This window comes from Rissa tridactyla, chromosome 1 (assembly GCF_028500815.1).
Source record: "Rissa tridactyla isolate bRisTri1 chromosome 1, bRisTri1.patW.cur.20221130, whole genome shotgun sequence".
Classification (NCBI taxonomy): domain Eukaryota; kingdom Metazoa; phylum Chordata; class Aves; order Charadriiformes; family Laridae; genus Rissa; species Rissa tridactyla.
In genome coordinates, this window is record NC_071466.1 from 177,594,538 (window position 1) to 177,614,750 (window position 20,213).

A 20,213-nucleotide genomic window follows, 5' to 3' on the forward strand; every position below is an offset into this window, starting at 1 on the left:
TACCTGCCTTCAGGCAAAAGTGTTGTCCATGTTGCTGAAAAAAACCAAAGTTTTCGAAAAATGTATTGAGAAGAGCAAGAAGTCTATATCCATGTCTGTGCTTTTTGAAGGTTCACCATCTTCAGAGAAATCAGGCTGCAAGGAAGGAAGGAACTAGCTCTCCTGTGCCAGGTCATACTCTCGCTAGAGCTGCTGAGAACTTTTTTTTAAAGGGCAAGATCAGAGATAAAATTGGTAATTGCCAATGCACTGAAGATTAAATTGCTTGTCCGAAAGGGTTAGTCTTAGCAAATGTTTCAACTCAAAAAAAGTGCATGCAATGAAAAGTTGTCTAAATTTTTCGGGGTTTCATAATAAAATGCAAGATATGAGTTTTCTCATGATTTTAAATTGCAAAATTAGAATGAACGCTAGTAAAGACACAGTGAAGTGCTAAAAAATAAAACCAAAACAACTGCAGATGATCCAAATGGAATGTTTGGATTTGCTCCATCTGTGATTTTTTGGGGAGAAAAGAGGAGGGAGGGATTACAGTCCATGAGAACAAGTTATTGTATTTTCCTCCCTATTTGGGATGCTGTGTTTTCATATGGCTCAGAACCATTTCCTGCCCAGTCCTGGGGCTGGATATATATCCTGTCCCTGGCAGGGGTGCTACTGTGAGCATTTTTAGCAGTAACAGGGAGTTCTGGCAGTGGCTAGTACACCCTGCTACAGTGAAAAAAAACCCAAACCAAATCAAACTGAACTCCAAACCATTAAACCTGTGAAGGTCAAAGAACCAGAGTAGTTTAAGGGAGTGAGCTTCCTCCTCGCGTGTATAAGGTAACTGGGCAGCCTTTAGGCAATGTATTACTTGCATCCTTATGAGACCACAGCAAAATCCTTGGCTATAACTACCAAGTTTCATGGCATTTTATTTTATCATGTAACGTGACCAATAATACTAGAAACAAGGACATCTCTGCATATAGTTTTACTGTCGTGTTAGATACATTAGGGCCAACCACAGGCACTACAAGAGATATAGCCTTTTCTGTTTAATGTCTTTTCCTCTTATGACTTAACTGATTTATATGCATTATAAAAAGATTTGTTCTAATATAGTAATTTAATAATTTATCAGTTTCCACATACAGCTTCTTTAAAAAGTCTATTCTACAGTGATATTTCAGTTAGCACAGTTGGTTTTTTCCCGATAGAATTATTTCCCAGTAAGTGCAATATTAAAACAACCAAAAACCTGCAGTGAGTTCTAACCCCCAGCAATGACCCTAAAAAACACCAAGTGCACTGTACTTGAGATTCTCACTTCTGTACTACCTCTAAAGCACTTGTACATCCATTCAGCACATCTGTATAATTTACATTTTATCACTCCACACTGTATCCCTATTTTCTTCATATCTCCCCTAGGTTGTTTCTTTGGGTTTGGGTTTGTTTTTTTTTTCTTTTGTCCTGTTACTTTTGCTTTATACCTTCTCTATCTATGAACAATCTCTATAATGTAAGACAAGAGTCACGATTTAGTCCCCGGAGAGTCAAAAAAATAGAAAAATTAAAGATGTTGAAGGTTTATTATGTGAAAAAGTGTATAATCACATTTCAGCATTTCACTTTTTCCAAACCATGTCATTTTTCTTTGCCTGTTATTACAGTATCCCAAAGGTTACACATATTGTATTTCTTTAGTTTGCTGGTATCCCTGTCTGCAGATGTGTTCACTGAGGGAAAATTTGCTCTCATTTCACAAAAGCAGAAGCAAGTGAAAAACAGAAATCTGTGAGAGGCGTTCATTCAGCTCTACATGGGAATTTGCATGATTTGCCATGTGATAGTTCATCAGAACTTTCTATGCTGTCTGTGGCACTGTTTATAAACTATGACTTGCTTTCTAGGAGGATGTTCTTTCCTTTAGAAAACAAGTAGTTCCTCAAAAAGTAAACAATACGTGGAAGAAATAACAACAGCTCTGCACTGTATCATTCATTGGCTAGCTACGTAATTTGGAATAATCACTCAGTACGAGTTGAAAGAATTGCTTTTTGCCACAAGAAAGCAATTCAGTCTTTTAAAAGGAATACTCTGGATTCACTGTTTTCATTATGTGCTGGTAACCCAGTACTTCCGCATGGGATTTCATCACAGTTTGAAACTGTACTGAGAAAAAGACATCTCTTTGTGGCACTTGGGGAACCTTGGGCTTTTTTACTCTGTAAATAGTTCAGTGAGGGTGTTCTTATTTTCGGTGACTGGTGATAACTTCCATGGTGATTGTAACTCTGCCAGCTTACACAGACAGAAGCAGACAAGGAGCACTCATATCATTCCTCATTGTAACTCAGTGCTCACCAGAGGAGCACTGCCAGCAGATTTCGGGAGAGGGTAACCTTGGGCAATTAGTACTCTGGAAAACAGTCAGGGGTGAGCTGACCTGAAATTAGCTATGAACAGAAAAGAACGTGTGGTCATTGCTTTTCATACATCACAGGTTTGCAGTGCTGAGCAGGACCCGAGCCCTGTAAAACTGAGCATTTGGTAGGTGCCAAGCGTGCCTAGTGCTCTGAAGGGGTGCTTAGGTGTTCCTGTAAGCAGATCCAGGTCCATACTGAGGACTTTTTGCATTTTTCTGTTAGCACAAAAGGGACTGAAAGCAGCTTAAATGTTCAATGAATCGCCTGCCACAGAGGATCCTTGATCCAAAGTAAGCACACCAAGCTCCACGACCTACACATTTTCCTGAGCTAAAGCACTGTCACTTTAGCTTAGCTGTAGCCTGAACGCAGCTCAAGCCCGCAGGGTGCATGCTGTGCTTAGGAAGATTGAGCCTGCATGTGAGTGCCAAACTCATTTGTTGCAACAGGCGTTACAGAAATACTGGTTTAGCTTTCTGCAACAGCTTCAGTGCTTGACCTTCTTCAACCCCCTCCATGTACAAACCCAGGCCCGTGCTCCGGCCCTGAGTGTCCTCATGGCCTCTGCCTGGAGATAGCCCCTGCCTGAACCTCCCTCCGCCAACATGCACGTCAGTGATGCAAGCTGTGGGGGGAAGGAATCAAAAGTGATAGCTGCTAAGCCCTACACATTCAAGGGAGAGGTCATTTTCCCCGATATTTAACAGTTCCATGAGTAAGACACTCAACGAGCACGTGAGTGACCCGGTTCAAACTCATCTTCTCTGATTTGGAGCAGCAATTTGACCTCAAGTCACTGTCTCCAGGAGCCTTGCCCTAGCTTCTGTGCCACAGGGCAGTTCTCCCAGTGTCTCTTACCAAAGCTCTTCCAGCTTGGAGAAAACACCGTGTCTCCGCACATTCGGTGACATCTACGCATTTCTTACATTTAAAGGCTTTTAAAAAAGCTTCAAAATGTAATATTTTGAAAAATAATACATGTTTATGAGGAAAATGTACCTGTGCCAGTATCTAATGTGTTCTCAGGTGATTTGATTCCCATTATTCAAAAAATGGTGTTAGTTTGACTTCCTGTGCAATACCAAGGCAGTACTCCAACTCTCCGGCCAGACTGAAACTAAAAGTTGCAGAGCATGCTATAAAGCATGGGAAACACACAGGAAGATAAAAATTCAAAGCAAAGAAAAATAAACGGGCCATTAAAGCTCAAGTATAGGTTTAATTTCAGCTCAAGTCTAACTGTAAAGTTTCTTACTGTCTTGACTGCACAAGTGCTGGGGTAAGTTGAACCATTTTGACGGCAAAACAACCCAAACTAGAGCACTTGCATGTGCATACCATTCAGGTATTGTAAGGAAGAGGCTTGCCATGTGGTGCCATGTAGAAGCAGGACTGGTGTCCGTATGTCCTCCCTCTTGTCCCTCCCTACTTAGTTGTTCACAGAGACTGCTGCTTATTGAAAAATATTTCCATTGTTCTTCAAAAACTGCTAACGAGCCCTAGTATAAGGGCTTCAGTTTTATTTTGTCTCATGAGAAGGTTTTGACTTACTCAACTAATGCAAAACCCCTAGAAGACATCTGTGAATTTTGGATGAAAAGGCTTCAGTCTAGAAGTAAGTTTCCAGCTTCGACCTGCTTGGATGTGTCCCCACTCCTTGGCCCCTCCTGTTGACTAGCTTACTCTCTGCTCAGTACTGCTGGCTTCTGCACATCTCCTTTCTTCCATACATCACTCCTCTCTAGGGGTCACTGGGTCTCAGCTCAGGGTTCTGCATGTCACGAGGTGGCAGGCTGCAGAAGGACAAGCAAGGCTAGCCCGCCTGTCGCCTTGTGAATCCCTTGTTTACAGATGACTGCCACTTCAGCTGATTGAATAAAGGGAACGCCTGCAATAGCATGTAATTGGTATTGCAATAAAAGCCAATCGATTGCTCATTTTTATGAAATGCTTTCTGTACATCTCTGCTCTCTTCATACTCCCAAGCACTGGACACTTCAGATAAATAAAAAAATTAGCAACTATTACAATTTTAAAACTCCAGGGTTACAAGGGGACTACAGATACTTTCATTTTAGAATCACGTAACATCTCCATCCCTGTTTGTTTCTCCCTAATTCTTATCACTCGGACTATGCCGTGCGACTTTTGCCTGGATCCTTCTTTTGCCTCCTTACACTTTTGTAGTTTCTAGCTATTTTAAATCGTATGTTATAAAAAAAGCCCACCTCCCAAAATTCAGTGTGCTGCGGAATAGGGCATTCTTAAGTTCCCTGCATAAACCTCTGTCTTGCAGATGGGATTTCTTTACCACATTTTTTTGGGGGCTGAGATTTTACTGGCGTACACTGGTACAAAACTGGTGTGGCGCTGTACAGCGAAGAATAGGACCCTTTATCCTTTACTTGTTCTTAACATAGATTGTCTTGCAGATACTAGGCAGATCCACCACTTTTTTCATCTTCTTTTGTTTTCTGCTGTCATTTCTATTATTTAAATAGCTATATTTAGACAGCAGATTGCTTTGGAAAACTAGAAGCAAGAATTTAGTAAAAAGTAGAGAATACACATTAAGTATCTGGTAAGTATCCTCAATAAACAGCTCTCACGCCATCACACAGTGTGTCTGCCCATCCCACCTGCCTCTAAAAATGTTTGACATCATGGGCTCATTCCAGCCAAGAGGAGCTAAAAGTCTCAAAGACATTTATTTATGTTTCTGTAAGTCTAATGTAGATCACAGATGTCTTCTCCAAGCACGCTCCATGCAATTATTCAAGACCATGTGCATGGGGGAGAAGACCTAGGAAGGAACCAGTTGTAGGAAAGGCTTTATTCAGAGCTTGCAGTCAGGCATGAGAGACGTTTGTAGGAAACCAGGCTGCTTAGCTCCCTGGCAGGCAAGTAGGGCAAGTTAGAATGGGAGGGTTGAAGCTATTGCTGCCTCTGGCTGTCCACCCTGGCCAAGGCAGGAACAATCGAAACTCTGATGAAACAGCATTTGAACCACCATGGTTTCAGCCTGGGCTCTTCAGGTAAGCTGGTGCCGACTGTGGTTTTGTGGTACCTGTAGCCTTGATGAATAGGAGGGTTTGAGTAAGTCTGTACCTACTTGACAAGACTGCTGCTATTTTAGCTGTGGTGCCTTCAGAAACGCTCCCAGCTCAAGTTTAGCGCAGCGCTAGAGTGGTTGGGGTAGCATTACGTCCCGACTCCCCGGCAGGTCCGTCCTCTACACCCTCCCACCGGGCGGGAGGCGCGTTCCTTCGCCATGCCGCGTCCCACCGAGCGGGGGGAACAGCTCTGTGAGGGGGGACACAGGGTTCACCCCAGGCCCGGTGGCTCTGCGGGCAGGCCGCCGCCCGGGCGCGGGACACCGGCACGCCTTTCCCCTCAGGCCACAGCTACGTGAGAGGAGGCACGTTCCGGGGCACGGACACGGCCGTCCCGTCCCATCCCGTCCGGTCGCTGCGGGGGAGGGCCGGCCGGGGAGGCCCCAACGGTCTGGGCCAAACGGCCGGCGCGCGCCCGAGGTGGGGCGGGGCGGGCGGCGCGCGCGTTGCCAGGAGACGCGGGGCGCGCGGGGGAGGGGAAGCGGAGGGGGGCGGGGGGGGGGGGGGAGAAGGGAGGAGGGGTGTGTTACGTGGTGACGTTAATTCTATATGAGCGCGAGCGGCGGGAGCTCGGGTCTTTTTTACCGCTCGAGCCGCGCGGCGCCTCCTCCTCCCCGCTCCTGAGTCACCGCCGGCCCCGGCCCGCGCGCAGGTACCGGGCAGGGCGCGCGCCGCCGCCACCGGGGCCGCGGCTGTGTGTGGGGGACGCACGGACGGACGCGGTGGGGGGGACGGGACCGGACGGGGGGTGCTTGGCCCGGGCGGGGAGGCCGCGGGGGCCGGGCTGGCCTAGCGGGGCCCCTCGGCCGGCGGGGCGACGGCGGCGGGGGGGGATGGTGGTGCACCGAGCCTCCCCCGCGGGGTGGCTGCGCGCCCGGCCCCGCGGCGGGGAGCGCTGCCCGCCGCCCGGTTTAACTCCCCTCCCGCCGCCGCGCCCCGCGGAGGGGCCGGGCCGGGCTAGGCCGAGCCGCGCGGCGCGGGCCGGCGCTGAGGGGAGGCGGGTTGGGCCGGCAACACGTGGGGCCGGAGCGGGGCCGGCGGGGAGGAGGGGGCGGCGAGGCCGGAAAGCCGCACGGGGAGGAGGCGGGTGCGTGTCCGTGTGTTCGTCCGTCCGCGGTGAGGGAGGCGGGAGGGGGCCGGGTGCCGGGCGGGCGGCGGATGCGCACATGGCGGAGGGGACGGGGGGCGGCAGCGCGGCGTGGCCTTGTGTTGGCTCCCGCGCCTTGTTGCCGCTGGCGTGCGGGGAGCCACGGCCGGGGCGTGCTGTGCTGCTGGCTGCTGGCAGGGGGACCCAGAGACTCGGCCAGGGGACGGGCAACTCTTGCTTCCTGCCTTCAGGAAAGAGCTTTTTTTTTCCTGTTTTTTTTTTTCCCGTTTGCTGGAGTTCAACATGTCGCTTCTCTGGGGGCCTGCTGGCTGGTGTCATCCAAATGAGACCTTTGCTGTCCTCCTCATGGTAGATGGATGGGCCCAGTGTCCACAGTAGCAGATGCAGGAGGTGCATGATGTCTGTCACCAAGGAAGACTAAGAAACTACCTGAAAGATCTAGTAACTACAGCTGGAAGCACTGGCTTGTGTTTAGCGTTTGTATATATCTATCTGCATATAAAACATTCCATCTACTCCATATTGGTTATTTAGGGGACTTACACCGCCAATACTTGTGAGGCTTTCAATATTTAATACCAAACCTTGCCCACTTGCTTGCAGAAGAAAACACAAACTTTTTTTTTTTGCAAGTGACTGTGGTGTAGTAATGATATGGCAGCATCTTCTACAGTTTTTGTCCCAGGACACTGCAGTTTCATGTGTGTCCATTTGGTGTTTGAAGCCCTATAGAGATACTTACATCTAATGTTCTAGTTCCTTTGAGGAAGGTAAGGGAAGTGGGCACTGAGTGTGCAATATATGACAAATCCATTGGGGTTTAACTCCTGCTGGTGGACCTTAGATTAATAAGACAGTAGGTAATGCCTGATTATTTTTCATTTCAATCATGAAATAAAACTTGAAAGAAGAGCTACGGCTGAAAGCTGTGTACAGCTGTGGGTACTGTGTGACAAAAATGCTTGTTAGTAGCTTGTTAGTAGCTTGTTAGTAGCTTGTTAGTAGCTTGTTAGTAGCTTGTTAGTAGCTTGTTAGTAGCTTGTTAGTTAGTAGCTTGTTTTAACTGAGCCTCCTGCTGTGCCCCTTTTACAATGGGGAACTCCTTTAAGGATGAGAAAGGCACTGTACTTGGATTGAAGCAAGCTGAATGGCTTCCAGTTTGTTGTAAATCCAGAAGTTATCTCAGTTCTTAGGGCAAAACAGGATTTGAAATCTACATGCATTGAAATTTGAATGACTTGGATGCCTCTGTACCAGACAGAAGTTTAGAGTGCTCAGGGCTTCAGGTACCTGAAATGTTGATATAAGTGCTTAGAATAGGCTATTGATACCTGAACTTCTGTTTGTATGGCCTGCTTACTCCTGTGAGAGTGGTATACGGTAGCAATCTCCCTTCCCTACCCTTTTTCTTTGTTTTGTGGCAGGTTTTGCATGTCATGTGTTCTGGTTTACGAGGACAGAAGATTGTAGAATGAGGGTCTTGTGCACAAGTTGTAGATCTGGTGTTTTTCAGAGCCTCTGGTCCTTCTCTGCCATTCACAGGACTAGGAAGTGAGTGTTGGGACTGCTGGAAGTGTGCAGAAGTAGTGTGTTGCATCCATGCAGCCAGCCCAGCATTACAGGAAGTGCCAAAAGCGCTGTATCTGTTGTAGCGGTGTGTGTACAGCAGAGTAATGCTCCTTGTGCTTTATCACCCAACCTCACCCAAAACCTGTTCCTGGGAGTAGGCAGGGGACTTGTTATGGTGATCTTCTTACTGAGCACCCTGGAAATGGGTGGTCTGTTTTTTGTCTTAGCTTCTTGCATAACTGACAATGAACATGTGTGCACAAGTGAAACTGAAAACAAGGCATTGTGGGTATGTATGTTATGAAGCTTTGTTAACAGAGTTTTCACAACCCTGAGTTAGACCTGAGTCTTGTAGGGTGACACAGTGTTCTTTAATACATCAAGGAAACTTTGTCTTACTGCACTGTCAGTCGCATTGGTATAAATATGTTCATTCATTTAGCTCCTAAAAGTTGAAGTAATTGTAACATGGAGAATTTAACTCATTATGGCAGGGATTATATTCCTTCAGGGAATAAAATAGTTGAGGATTTGAATTTCAGTAACTGAAAAAATCTCAGGGGAAATAAGACAAGCATCTTCTATTTTGAATTCTTGATCAAATCCTTTGGTGAAAGTCCGTTTGTTCCAGTAGACAAATAGGTGTAATGAACATGTCTATAGTATCTATACCTTTTTGTTAATATGGTTGTAACCTGGTTCATCTTCAGGTTCTTGTGAGACAGCTACAAACATGCTGTATCTCAGACTAAAGGTCTGATTCTTATTTCTTTGGGAAACTTCAGGAATTGGACAGTTTGCAGAAAATGGAGATGCAGGTGTGCTTTAAATGTCTGTTTGTTTTTCTGCATTTGTATATACATTCAGTGGAACTTTAGCTATAGGTTTTTCCATGGACTGATAGTGCTTTGGTATTTTTGTGGTACTAGTAGGCATTTATACAGAAGATGGTTCTTTGCAGACAGAAACAAGACTTCTTAATGCTGGTTATATTTTACTAGAGCTGAGGAGTCTTCTGAGTTAGCTTCTGGTCTGGGCAGCTGTATTCCATCTACCTTCTCATTAGGAAACCAGCTAGTATATAATAGAGCAGAACGGTATTGTACAAGTGGTGTTTAGTCTGAGAAACGGTTGTGATGATGGGTTTAATGCTTATAGGTCAGTTTTCATTTGTAAATTACTTTAGGCTCAAAAGTGATTATAATTAAAGTTAATTCAATCTAGCTGATCCTCACTCATCTCAGAGGTTAGTGCAGTTCCTCATCACCTAACATTGTTAATCTGGAGAGTAGGTCTGCTGTCATAATGTATTTGTCTGGAAAACCAGACATGCCTGGAAGGCATCATAGAAGTTGCTTGGGGATTCATTTCATGACCTTCTGAAAAATTAAGCTATTTAGAAACAATGAATGAGATTTTTTGAGGGCTTCCTACACTTGACAAAGTTAATGTAAAAAGAAAAAAATCTTAATTACAGATGTGGTTTCATGTATTTAGCAATAACTTTGACCTTAACTTTTCAGGAAGACTAACTATTTTGCAGGCTAAAACTTCATCTGCGATCAAAAAAAAAACCGATGACTGCTAATTTACTTTTGATATTTTATATTTAGTTTTAAAGTATATAATTTAAGATTTGAAGCAATTTATATTCTATCTAAAGATTAATCTCTTAAATGAATTTATGTATTACCAAAACATAATCTGCATCTTAACTACTGTCAAAGGTCAGGCTGGAGATCTTTCCTAGATGGAAAGCTGTTTAGATTTTAGTATTGGAAAATACAGGATGCATTTGGGGGCTGAATGTGTGTTTAAATATACATGTGCACAGACATAATTTACAGTGATGATGTCTCAGTTTAGAGCTTAACTTGCAGTAATGAGTAGGCAGTTGAACATCAGCTGTTTCACCTGGTCTTTGTAGACTTTAGAGCAAAATACTACCAGTTTAGTAGCTTTTTATGATCAAAAGGGGAAAGCAACTTTTCAGATATGAAAACTTCAGTTTTTGGATGTACCTATAGCTGTGAAGTGTTCAGTTGCTGATTTGGCATTTATTCTTTTAAAAAAAATACCACCCCACCCCCCAAATCGCAACCAAACCAAACAACAAAGAAGCTCTCACCCAGAACTTGAGAGATACTAGAATTATTCGAATTTTTAAGTTTTGGAAATGCTGGTTAAGAGGCTTGATGAAGTGGGTGCCTGAAATCTGGAATGGAAGAAACTCCCAGGCTTCTAAGACCTGTGTTAGAATCATAAATGCTTGTTGTCTTTCCTGACCATCTGTAGTAAGATCAGTTCAGTCCACCACTTTATCTAGAAGATTTTGATGTGTGAAGTTTCAAAGGAGGGGCAGTTCTTTCCTGTTTCATGTGGGATGACTTGCCCTTGAGCGAAAGCTTCCTTTTAGTTCTGGCTCTAGTTAAAAACCTGGCTTAAGCATTGAAATGTTAAGCTGGGGGCACACAGGAGGGAACATGAAGTCAAACAATTGTTTACATCCAAACCGATTTTTAATCAGTTCTTCTTGAGCTTCCTTTTAACTTGGGTATTTTTGTATCACTTCTCATTGTTCATCTCTCAAATAGTAGTATTAATCTCAGATGTAAACTGCTTCTGTTCCTCAGGTATTTATGTTGCTAGGCCGTGAACTGACCTATTTCCTCTCTTCCACAATGTTCATCAGTGAATACAGTATTTTTATTGAGGATACATCACTGATGCGTATAATCTTATTTTGCATTGTGTGTTTTGGTCATCATGCATTCGTTTCAGATCTTGACTATTTCTGCACGTTGACTAGAAGTCTTCAGTGGGCTGCATGCAATTATACCAGTGTCTTTGCACAGCAATTTTTTGACCTTTCAAACTCTAAATTAGTTTGAATTGCTTCTTTTAATATATGTTACTTTAGATTTTAGTACTATTTATTTTGCCTCGTTTGCATCACCCTTTTAAGCAGCTCTTAATTCTGTGATACTCCAGTTATGGAAATTATTCGTCTTGACTTTGGATGGTTAAGTATGAGCTGGTATAAGTGCTTTATTCTGTTCCTTGCACGTGAAAGGTAGAATCAGCAGAAACATGCTTGCTCTTTTTGAACTGGTGAGATCTTCGTGACATGGCCTCTTGATTCTTTCATCATCTTCACAGTTATAGAGGTATTGGGTACTTCTGCTGGTGCCAAAAGCACGATTGAGAGAAACTCACAAGAAAATGCTTATGAAGATCTTTGTAAATAAGGCTCAAGTTCTCTACAGGTGTCATATATGTTTAAAAATGCTTTTTAAACTCTGCAGCTATATTCATTTGAAAGTGACTTACTGAAACCATAACCATGCTTATACTTTTCTTGGCTGCTACTACTGATTGTAACATCTCACCCCTAACAGCCTCCAAAATGTATCAAAGTTAGATTGTTGTGTTCTTTCTTTAGTATATGCTAGTTTGTTAGTTGAAAACTGTGTGTTTTAAGGTTTGCAGTTTAGTAATGGCTTTGTTTCCATGGAAAAAAATATTGAACTGAAGCTAATAAAAAAAGTTGCTAAGTATATTTTAGTAATTTCAGTGGCTTCTTGCAGAGCGAATGAATTTACAATATTGCATTAATCAAATGTTCCAGCAAAAAACTCTCTTTTGAAACCTGTACACATTTTTCAGTGTTTTTAACTTTCTTTTCAGATAAGCATGTTTAGATGTTTTTTAAGTCAAATTGGATAAAGAACTTTAGTGCTGCAGTGTGTGAGTCTTGCAGATAGTGCTGTAACTGGCAATATGGCTGTGTTTGTTTATGTAGCAATCTCAGTAGTCAACTGACACTCCTTCCCTTTGGTTGATGTTGTGGCATGGGTGATTTAAACTGTTAAAATGTATCCTGCTACCTGAAGTACTTTGTTAAAACAGTAGGTTTTTGTATTACTTTAACACTTTTTAACAAACGGAATACTTCTACCAACATAAACTCTGTAGAGAAATACTATTAGGAAGTTTTAAAGATCTTTTTATATATGATATGAAGATTCTGATTTCAGCCCTTCAGGATAGCTGTTGTTTTCCCATTATCAGTGATAGAAAGGAGAAGCTGCAGCAAGCTATATTGATTAGTTTGTTAAAAAAAAAAATAATTTAAAAATCCTTGTTTAGGTTTTTCAGATTTGATTTTAAACTTCTGGATTACTTTTCCAATAATGAAAGATTGTCCTAAATAGAAATTGGTAGGTTTTCTGCTACAGAATCTTGGCATCCAGAACAAAGGCCATATTGTGTGTTAATTACCCTATTTTTAGAACATGATCAGGGAGCTCAGATCAGTAGCAGGGACAAACATGCAGATATAATTCAGTCCTGATTTTAAGTTTTAATTCCATAGTCCGTTTCCTTCTGCTTATGTAGATTCTTTTTTGCTACAAGAGTAAACAGGTACTACCTAAAATTCAATAAAAATGCTACAAAAATAGGAGTTCAGTAATTGTTGACTGAATCTTCATTTCCTAATTTAAAAATTAATTAAGGGAAAACTCTAAAAAGTGTTTCCACATGAATGAAAGCAAGCCCTGCAGTTACTAGTAACTAACTTAGTTATATATATATATATATATAACATCATGTAACTGGCATTTTCACGCAAGCTGTGGAGCACTTTAAAGTTGAAATGTGGAAAATACATGTTTTCATGCCATAACGTGTATTGTTCAGGGGCCTGCAAGCACTAGTGAAATAATTGCATTGGCAAATGGCTGAAGTTGGTGTCTTTACCTCAGGAGTTATTAGGAAAAGCAAAAATTACCACTTAAAGGGGAGAGAGCAGACAGTTTCAATTAATTGTATGGTGTTACTTGGTCCAGCGTTATCATGGTTTAGTGTCTTTATTCTCTACAACAAAATTCTGAGTTTTGCCATGTTATCACAAGGTCCGATGTCGTAGCATACAGTTTCACAGCAACTTCACAATTGCCTAACGCTATTCATGAGTTTTTATAAAAGGTACTTGCCTGTGGTGGCCTCTGTCTCTGGACCCTGCTGTTACTCGTGCAACTGCAGGTCTAGCTCTGTACAAAAGAAGTACCTAGCACTCTTTTTTTTTTTTTAACTTTACAGCTGTTCAGACATTGCTGATGAAAGGAAGGGAGTATGTGTAGCTAGGGAAGAAAAACAATAAGCTTTTCCAGCAGCATTTGCCAGTTATATGCTTTAGCTGACTGGAAGATCATTGTGTTCCCCTTATGAACAGGTCATATCTCCCATGTGGTGATGTGAGTGGTTCTCATCTTCGTCAACTTAGCAGTTGGACATAGTTAAAAGTTCTGAGTATGTTTTGTGAAACACCACTACTCATCTGAATTTGTTAACCTTCTCTGCTTGGTCCAGATGACCTTATATTATGCGTGCACAATAAATTGCAACGAAACAGGGCATTTTGAGTTACTGCAAGGGTCCAGGGGCAACCTTTTTACTGTATTGAGGAACCTGTATTCCTTGCTTCTGTTGACCATTAGCTCCTCAGTCTCTGAGACCTTGGTAGCCTTTATTAATACTATCTCGTTTATTATCACATACCCTTTTTTTCTGTGCGTGTATTTGGGCAGACAACCTTAATTGTCTACTCCAGATTTGCAAATTTAATTTTGTCAATTTTTGCTCTCCTACATTAACAGTCAGAAATTTTGTTAACAGAAGAACTTTGAGGCACTAATAAAAGGAAATTGTCTCTGGAGAATTCAGTGGCTGATAATGTCTTTCATCAAATAAATGTGGTATCTTGATGTTCTAGCATAGGACTAGCATGCTGACTTAATTGAGATTGATTTTGCTTTTTTTGACCTTCAGCTTTCCTAGCAATATATCATAATATGAAGGATATAATATTTGTAACATGCTGCTTATCTGCCATGTTAATGATATGCACAATATCACCTTGTTTGAACAATTTCTGTGCTAATGATAACAGATGTTTCGTGAATTTGATCACACAAGTAAAAAGGAAACACTTGGTCTTCTGCTTGATTCTCTTTTGAAATTCAAACTCTTTTTTTTTTAATTTTATACATTATTCAATTGCTTCTTTTTGAAGAAGAGCTAAATGCTTTCCCAGTTACTACTGAACTACTTTCCCATGTAAAAATTTTCCTGCCTGGTAGTTGGTACCATAGCTTCTACTAACAGTTGTGAAATGATTGATAGGTCCTAGTACCAAAAATTCGGAAGTGTGTAACTTTATGCCATGTACTGTGCCCTTTTTAAACAGTTCACTTAGTTCTGACATTGATGTGAATGAAATTCCACTCTGCAGAGCATCTGGGCTCTTTAAAGTTACAAACCTGTCTTAGTGGTTCAAGCAAACTACCTTAAGCAATTATTTTGAATATCTACAGTCAAAGAGCGTCTTTTGATGGATCTCTATACTACCCTTTTCCTTTTGGATGCTGATTATTTACAGAAAAATGTTACAAGTTGTCCTTCTGGAATGCTAGGCAAGAACATCCATTTGAAGTAACTTTCAGTGAATATATTGCTCTCTACTTTCCCAGTCCATAGTGAGCGCTGAACTTGGCTGGTATGATGTCATTTGTCTGGCACCTTTGGTTTCTGCACACGTTGCAAATAGCAGCTTACAGGACTTAATCCTGATTTTTTTTTTATACAACTAGCTGTCCTCCAGTTGGACCTTTGTTTTCTTCACTGACATCTAACTTAGTCCACTTAGTTTATTATCTTATGTTGCAGTTTCTTAATCCCACAAAGGGCTCATTTGTTTTAGGTGTTTTCTATTAATGTATTGCTTTCAGTTGCACAAGGCTTGCCAGAGACAGAAGGAGGCTGAGATGCTATTCTCTAGACAAGCTGACTTATTTGCAGTGCTCTGAATTATTCACTACTGAGGAAATTAGTTTGGGCAAAAGGGCAGATTTCTTTTAAAGATGTGAGTAAACAAGGCTTGGCTGTAGTTTGGGTCCAGTATCCTCAAAAAGCCCTTGATGACTTGAGAAATTTCTTCTACTTGTTGTTGCAAGTTAATTGTGTGAGCAATTCCTCTAGAGAAGGGGAAATTATGTTTCCTGAAAGGGAGGCAATGGGTACTGTGCGTCGTACCGTGTCCACAGAGATGCTGAACAGCTGAGATCTGTTTGTGGCCTGCCAGCCTTAGGGCTTGTGCAAAAAAGCGGTGGTTTTTTGTGGAGGAACTGTGTCTCAGGAATGTCTTGCCTCCTCAGCTGACTCCTAATTCACCTCACCGTGACCTGTCTTCCTGAGCCTGAGCGGATGTCAGGGTAATCTAATACTGGCATGCTTACTTTGGACACTTAAAGCTGACCTTCAAAAAGAAAAGGCTTCTCGCCAGGGTGTTTGTGTCCTAGCTGTAACGTGGCTGGTACTGCTCTGCAAACTCAGCCTGGTTTCTGTGTGAGTAGGCGGCAGACTGGGAAAGAGGAAAGACTGGGAAGGGCTGAATGCTTGTACAGTTTGGGTTTCTGGCCTCACTTGTGACAAATTACTTAGTGAAGAAGTAGTAACCCCTGCAAACTGAAAGCTTACTGATGGATAACTTGAGACAAACACATGGCAATGTCATTATCAGTTTCTGCATGTATAGAAATAAATTTCATAAAGATAACAGTCTAATGAGGTAAAGTATCCTTTAAAGATCATGAAAATGCAAATTTTGATGCTGTTTTGGTAAGATTTACGCTTTTAAGGGTAATTTCTGGTAATTCTGCAGGATGTGCTCAAAACTATGGCTAAGTTTGTGATGGATTAGCAGTCTCCTAACCTTTTCATTTTGAAAAAGAACATATTCCTTGTGATTGCAGACAGCTGAAACTACCTGTATGAAAGAGGTTTTGAACTTTAGCCTTTGGAAAACTTGTACCGTAGCTTGCTTTTCTGTGCTTTTGCTTTCTTTTTGTAGCATGAACTTCCTATGCGTTGCCTTCAAGTCCTGCAAAGATAAGATAACTATTTCTTTTCCTCTCCTTATTTTTACAGTGAGCAGCAAAACATTGTAATTGAAGCCTCTGGGCACCTCTGTCTTTGACCATAATGCAGTGCTACTGGCTGTAGCCAGTTTAAATAACAGGGAAATAAAATATTTTACAAATAAGGAGGTTATTTGCCTGCTGGCTTTTGAACAGGGGAGGAGGTTAGCCTTTATTGGCACTCATATAAGCCTTTTCTTGCTGTCAGGAGGCCTAGGTTCGAAGTAGTATTCCAGCCCAGAGCAATCACCTAGACACTGAGGCTTGAAGTAACACACCAGCTATAGCTGTAGACAGGTTTCTTGTAATCCTGCACTGACAACTGGTGAACTGGTATCTTCCAGGGACTAATTCAAATAGTGAATGCCTCTTGCTGCACACATGCCAAGATACAGTTGCTGTTCGCAATCCTAAATGCACCTATGAAACAAATCAGAAATGACAGCTGTGTCTTTCTGGTGGAAAGCTGAGTGATAAAAGTAATCTATCCAAAGGTTTAGTTTTGGGGAGATACTGCAAAATAAATACTGCAGCAATGTATTTTAGTATTACTGACTGTGGTACATGTTGTATCCAAAGCTCTGGGTACTAGGCTGGGCCCTTGTATTAGGCATTGTGCAAAAATAGCGGAGGCTATTTGCTCTTAAGGAATACATTTCCTCAGTGCTTTTCTGCCTCTACAGTTGGTTTTTTTTTTTTTTTTTTGCTGGTAGAACTGTGTTTGTGGAGAAGCTTATGGTTGTTTAAGTAAATGACAATAAAGTAAATGTGAGGCAACTCTATACCCATGCTAGTGGGTTGCACAGATTAGTCTAAATGACTACCAATGTAGTTCTGTTGGCGTAGTGCCTTGAAGCCTTGTCACGCAAGAAATGTTGTCTAGAGCTCGCAGATGACAGTGTCATGACAAACAGTAGGATCTCCTCAGTTTGCAGAACTGTTCCAACTGCAAATGTTCTGGTATTAAGTTGTGTAAAAAGTGGAGGGAAGATTAAAGGATGAGACATGAAAAAGACTGATGCAATGAGAGTTGGAAAAATGGGATGAGGCAGATAAGAACACACTGGAGGGAGGCTCTGAAGTTGACAGCTACTTGATACAGTCTATTTTCATTTCCAAAAAATCTTTGAAGAAAGTTATCCAAAGTCTGAATAAACTGGGCCATAGTTGGAAAACATACAGTGCTTGCATGGATTGTTTAAAAGCCGGGAGGCAGAGGATGAGTAACTGCATTTTGCAATGAGAAGAGAGGGGCAGATACTGGACTTCCACAGGGTTCTGCAATGAGATGAATGCCTTCAGCATAGTCACGAGTGATGTTGGAAAAAGGGGTGAACAGTGAAAGGATGAATGTTGCTGATGACAGGTAGCTGTTCAGAATGGTGAAAACAAGGGCCCACTGAGGAATTCAAGAACACAGAGACTGCTGTTGAAAATTTCCTGTGCCACAGTATTGCCCAGTGTAGAAAAATCTGGCTTGGTTGGGATCTCTGAGCTGAATGTTGCAACTCAGAAACAGGATTTTAGTGCTTTGGTACGTGAATGATAACATCAGCTTACCTGCATCATTTCAGGGAAGATGAGGACTAGTTTATGAAATAAAAATTATTGTGGGGTTGTCAAATACCTGCACATCTTGATCCAGTGTGTTTTTTTCCAAATGTGATTGAAAGCTGGAAGAGTTTCTGGAGAGATTCTTACCATGTTATTGCTTTTCTTTCTTAGGCATCTGCTGATAGCCATAGTTGAAGATGGGATGGATGCTTCTGAAAGTTTTCAGGCATGACTTGATCATAGCCAATCCCATGTCCTCATTTAGAAAAAAAATGTGTAAATGAACAGTAGAAGTTGATCTCTTTCTGTAAATGTGTATCTAAGGTATTTCAGCTGCTGTTTCATCTAGCCCACTGGCCTGGTGAGACTACAGGGGTTGTGTTGTCACTGGTCGTGTGAAAGAACAGCCTCTAGTTTTACGGAAAGTGAAGCTGTATTTGCTGGGGAGAATGGAGAGAGGAAATGTTGGTCTCTACAAGGAGCAATAATAGTTTGTGAGTGTGATCACTCTGTCACATTTACATAGAAATGTGTGAAAGGCAGGTGAACTGTGCGTCTTGTGTTCTTCTGCACACTAATACTACCAGTCTTATTGAAAAGCATCCTGCATGAAAAACAAGTTAAGAGGAAATGTGTAAGGAAAAAGTTGTATATTTTGCATGGATAAAGTCTTTTGCAAATCAGAAATAATGCTAATTGCTATGTTGCTCAAGAAATACAGAGACCTCTAAATGAGAGTTGTAACTGTAATATGATTTCAGTTTCTATAGGTCTTCAGTCCATGCTGTCTTTTGAGAATGGTATCCAAAGGACACTCCTTGGAATTGTTATATAGGCAGCTTGCATCCATGTGTAAACCTTAAGTCAAAAGACAGGCAAATATGACCTGAACTTCAAAATGAGTCAAAAATGTTAGTGGAACTCCTCAATTTCTTACTGAATTGTTAGATGTCCTCTGATTTACAGTAGTGCTGCCATTCTATTTGATAGAAAATACTGTATTATTTTTCTGAAATAGATTGGCAAGTAGTTGTTTCTCTAGTTTTTCTGCGTATTAGGGAATTAAACCCTTTTGATGATGTGCAGTTTTCTAAAGACTTTATTGGCACTGTAAAGTTGTGGTCCTAAATGAGGACGTCAGGTACTTCCTTCCCATGTAATTGTTGGGAAGTAACTATGACACCAGACAGTATATTTTGTTTATATCTACATAGAATGTAGGTGTTAACTTCTGAAGTTCAGTTCTAAAACGTGTCTTCATATTGACTGTTAATGTCCTGATTTACTGACATTGTGCTCTTGTGTTACACACTTTGGACAGATCGAATGCAATTTTTATTTTCTCTGGAACACACACCTCCAACACTTTGACTAAAATTCTCATTGGAACACGTGAGAAGCTGAACTTTTCAGAAAGAGATTTTAATTTATTTATCTTACTGGACAGCAGCCAAAATGGGGATTCCAAAGCAGTGGTTTCCATGCTTCCTGCGCCAGTGGATTATTCTTGGTACTTGATGTCTCCTGAACCATTGGACCTAAGATGGCAGTGATGGGACAGTGTTTTCTTGTGCATAGGATTTTGTATGACTTCAAGCTACCCGAAACATCTTTTTTGGAGACTGGACTCCTAAGTACTATCTTGCTGGTGGAAAGTGTTATTCATCTTGTAAAACTTTTGAGAACATAGGTGCTTCATGGTATGCAAGATTTGCAGTAGTCTCAACATCAAATGTTTATAGTTACTGTGTCTAGAATGTGTTTGTCATGATACTGAGATACTTAAGAAAATTCTGATAATTTAGAACATGGAAATTAGTCACATTAAAGAGCTTGGCATCAGGCATCAATTTTTTAAAAGTATTGCGGTTCTCTGGGTATTCTGAGGGACTACGTGGATTGGGTTTGTAAAGTTGGGATTAAAAGTTAAATCCACAAAAAGGCATCTTTAGTATTTTAAAAGAAGCTGATATAAGTATCCTCTGTCTGCAGCTACATGCTGGAAATTTGTAAACAGTTACCAAAGGGGTTCTAGCACCCTTTCTGCTTCAGTTTTTCTCAGGTTATATTTCAATTTTTTACTTAGACAGGACTAGTTTTCAATCTGTGATATCAGTACAGTCCTGTCCTACAAAATGCAACATGGCATTTTGCTGGTACTTAAATTTACGTGAGTAGATCGTAGAATCATTTAGGTTGGAGAAAGCTGTTAAGATCATCAAGTCAACTGTTAACCTAGCACTAGATCTAACCTAGGTCTATTGCTTCTAAACCAGATGAAATTTTTTTCAGTATTTCTGTATGCTTTAGAATGAGAACTCAAAAAGTGCATGGGAGATCTGCCACTATATTCAGACAATAATATGCATTTATCCTGTTTCTTAAAGCTGACATCATTTGTGTTTCTTTCCTTTTTAGTATTATGGCACTTGTCTGTAGACCTTGTAAGTGAAGTCTAATGCTGCTGTTCTTATGT

At 41.5% G+C, this 20,213-nt stretch overlaps 1 protein-coding gene across 2 annotated transcripts in view; it reads left to right on the top strand.

Moving 5' to 3' along the window:
• Nucleotides 1–5,801: 5,801 nt before the first annotated feature.
• The window catches only part of NAP1L1 (nucleosome assembly protein 1 like 1), a 32,025-nt gene continuing 17,613 nt past the window's right edge, over nt 5,802–20,213 (top strand). The window contains exon 1 of one of the 2 annotated variants that reach the window (XM_054214786.1): nt 5,802–5,947. The gene's annotated coding sequence lies outside the window, so the exon portion shown is untranslated. Of the gene's footprint in view, nt 5,948–6,042; nt 6,180–20,213 lie in introns of those variants that run through there. The other variant, XM_054214778.1, reaches the window with a different exon arrangement.